Below are 4,059 nucleotides of genomic sequence, written 5' to 3'. Positions count from 1 at the left end.
AAAAAAAAAAAAAAAGAGTCAATGTCATGAAGCACAAAGTATATGGAACTATTCTAGATGAAGACGAAGACTCAGCAGCCATGATAAACTAGTGCTGTGCAGGAACCTCCACTGGGTCCAGGTTCCTAAAAACAGCTGCAAAAAAATTATTCTTGGAGCAACCCAAGAAATTTGAACGTGGGCTCAATATTTACTGATGAGATGAATTACTGTACATTTTGGTACTTTGACAAAGGTTTTGTAAAAGAGTGGTTCTTGAAGCGTATTTGAAGGAACCCTGAGGTTCCTTCCACAAGGTCAAAAAGGTTTTTATAACATTTTAAAAAGTCTTTTGCTGTTGGGAGTGATGGTACACATCTGTAATCCTGGTGACTTGGGAGGCTGAGGCAGGAGGATCCAAAGTTCAATGCCAGCTTTAGCAACTGAGTGAGGGCTGTCTCAAAATAGAGAATAAAAAGGGTTGGGGATGTGGCTCAGATGTAAAATGCCCCTGGGTTCAGTCCCCAGTACTGAGGGGGGGGGGCAAATGTCTTCTGCTTTTTACCCCTTGCATTCTCCCACAAGTATTAGTGAACTTTCCAGAAGTTTCATGATCTTTGATAATGTCATTGCTTTGATAGCTAATGGAGCGTGTGCTTGTATATTATTGTTTTAAAACAATGTCTCAGGCCTGAGGATGTAGTTAAGTAGTATAGCACTTACCTAGCATGCAGCACATCCTGAGTTCCATCGCTAAAAATGAAGTCTCAATTTGAATATCTAATACAGTAAATATTGATAGAACCACATAAACTAAACAGCAGGGAATGGTGGTGCACACCTGTAATCTCAGCAACTCAGGAGCTGAGGCAGGAGGAGTGTAAGGTTGAGACCAGCCTGGGCAACTTAGCCTAGAACTTAGCAAGACCCTATCTCAAAATAAAAAATAAAAAGGGCTGGGGATGTAGCTCAGCAATAAAGCACCTTGGTTCAATCCCCGGAATCCAAAAAAGAAAGAAAGAAAAAGAGCATTTTAGGGTCTTCTTTAGTTTTTAAGAGAGTCCAGAGATCAAAAGATTTGAGAAAGTGGGACTGGAGTTGTGGCTCGGTGGTAGAGCGCTTGCCTAGCATGTGTGAGGCACTGGGTTCCATTCTCAGCACCACATAAAAATACATAAATAAAATAAAGGTATTGTGTTCATCTGTAACTAAAAAAAAAGATTTGAGAGTCTGAGAACGGGTGAGAAAGGAGAACACTGTTAGAAGATTTTAGGGGTGAAATATCTGCAATTCATTTTATTTTCCCTCTATGTTGGGAATGGAACCCAGGGCTTTGGACCCAGGCAAGCACTCTACTACTGTGCTATACCCGGAGCCCCTGCAATTTACTTTTGAATGTTGGGGGTAGGGGAAGTGGGAAGCATAGAGAAATAAAGCAACTGTGATAAATCGTCCCCAACTGGGGAACTTATGGGTACTGTGTGAGAGTGTTAAAATTGTTCTCTCTGGGCTAGAGACATAGCTTGAGCACTTGCCTACCAAGGGGTAAGGGTTCCATCCCCCTTCCATCTAAGGGGGGGGGGAGCACTATTATCTCGGTTGCATGCAGATTTTGGAAATAAAAAGTTGCAAGTGGGGTCAACTAAGATCTTGACTGAAGGCAGCCTCAGCTGCTCCTGAAACTTGTTGAGTGATTTCCCGGACTGCAGGATATTCCAGCTGGGCCCAGCTGACGGCAGCACCTAACCCCGCATTCTTTCAACAATCTCATTCTTCTCCTCCATGACGCATCACCACACCTTTCTTACAGCAGCTAAATCTTCTGAAACCACCCGCCATCAGTCAAACACAATACGGATGGGGCAAGGCCGTGCACATCCCATCGCAGCCTTGCAGTTCCCGCAGCCTACACTGCCCCCTGGTGGCGAGCAAACTCTCGGCCTCCTTTCCATTTAGCCCTCGTGTTTATTCTTCCACTATTCAAAAGTAATCACTGTTCCTATGAGAGCTAAGCTCTAAAACACAAAGTCTCATTTTCATCACCACTAAATACTCTGGATCTCCATCAGCTAAATCCTATTCCTTTATTTTGGGAAAGAAAAAATTATTTGCTCTGTTTAGAGACAGTGGGCTAACATCTCCAATTTGGTGATGCATCAAAAATAAATATGAGCTGGGGAGCAGCTCAAGGGTAGAGCCCTTGCCTAGCATGCATGAGACCCTAGCTTCCATGCCCAGCACTGCGAAAGAAAATTTTTTTTAAAAAAGGATAATTGTACACAGAGTGAATGTATTTTTTCCAACTTTTCTGTGTGCTTAAATTTTTTTCATTAGAAAACATCAGTGCGAAAAAGACTTGCTTCATGTTTCAAATATTTAATTCCAAATAAGAGGAATTACCCTGGCCAGCTTGGCATTATTCTTTCAAAATTCTTCCATGTGGGTCACACAAGAATCACTGAAGGAGCTTTTAAAAACGTACTGATTCCCCGTGCCATCCCCAGGCAATTAAAGAATCTCTAAATCAGGGCCTGAAGAATCATATTTTGAGCAGCACTCCTCTATAAATCAACAAGGTTAACTTTCTCCCATCCAAGTACTAACCAGGCACCTAATTTGCCACCTGCTGTGGGAGCTACAATGTTCAACTGTCACTGCTTATTAAAAAAAAAAATCATTCCACAATGAAACCATTCAAATTTGGTCCATCTTCGGTATAAACTGTACTAGTTCAAAAAACTGCTTAGCATAAGGCTGTGATATGGTTTTTGCTGTATTTTGCACTTTGTTTGTTTACACAGGGGAACAGAATATGGGTCAAAATCATAAAAGAATTGCCACTTAAAAAATATGTATGAGCTGTTGATGTAGCTCAGTGGTCGAGCACTTGCCTAGTATACCTGAAGCCCTAAGTTCAATGTGCAGCAACACACACACACACACACACACATACACACAGTGCCTACAGTCTCAGCTACTGGAAAGGCTGAAACAAGAAGGATCTCTTCGGTTCAGGAATTTGAGACCAGGCAAGGCAAAGATAGCAAGCCCCTGTCAAATACGAAACAAAACAAAAATCTAACTATTTGGCAATTTCTACTAAAGTCAAACATATTTTATCTCTATGACACAGAAAATTCAACTTCTTGAAATTTAGGGCAATATCCAATAAGAGATTTGTATAAAAATATTCATAACAGTTACACTGGCACATACCTGTAGTCCCAGCAATTCAGGAGAATCACAATTCAAGGCCAACCTCTGCAATAAGCTTAGACCCTGCCCCATAATAAAAAAAGGGCTGGGGATATAACTAAGTGACAAAGCATCTTTGTGTTCAATCCCTAGTACTGCCAAAAAGAAAAAAGAAAAAAAAAAACACGAAAACTTCATAGCAGCATTTTTCATAGTAGCCAAAAACTGAGATGGATCATTAAAAAAAGAATGTGTAAACAAACTGTGGTGTAGTCATACAATGATATACTTTACCTCAGGAGTCAGCAAACTATGGTGGGGTGGACCAAACTAAGCCTGCCACCTGTTTTTGTAAAGCCTGAAAGTGGAGAATGGTTTTTACATTTTTACGTGAAAAATATAATTATTATTATTATTTTAAAAAATATTTTTAGTTGTTGATAGATTTTTATTTATTTATATGTGGTGCTGAGAATCCAACCCAGTGCCTCACACATGCCAGGCCAGGCAAGTGTGCTACCGCTAAGCCCCAGCCCCAGCCCAATAATTATTTTTTGACACATGAAAGTTATCTGAAATTTAAATTCAAGAGGCCATAAATAAAGTTATACTGGAACACCGCCATGCTTATTAATTTATGCACACTGTAAAATGAGAGCCAAGTGGTGGCAACAGAGACCCTGAGGCCTGTAAAATTGAAAATAGTTATGATCTGGTCCCTTACAGAAAAGTTTGCCAACCCTTGCTATGAAGCAAGAGAAGAAAAGAATTGCAATAGCAGAAGCACCATGTAGAGTGTAAAGAGCCGGACATAGGAATGCACACACGTGTGTAATTAATAATTAATTCTTCTTCCTTTTTTTTTTTTTTTTTTTTTTTTTTTCC

This window comes from Marmota marmota, unplaced genomic scaffold (genome assembly GCF_001458135.2).
Source record: "Marmota marmota marmota unplaced genomic scaffold, marMar, whole genome shotgun sequence".
NCBI lineage: Eukaryota > Metazoa > Chordata > Mammalia > Rodentia > Sciuridae > Marmota > Marmota marmota.
The sequence above is the reverse complement of the archived record's forward strand: the minus strand, read 5'-3'. Positions refer to the sequence as shown.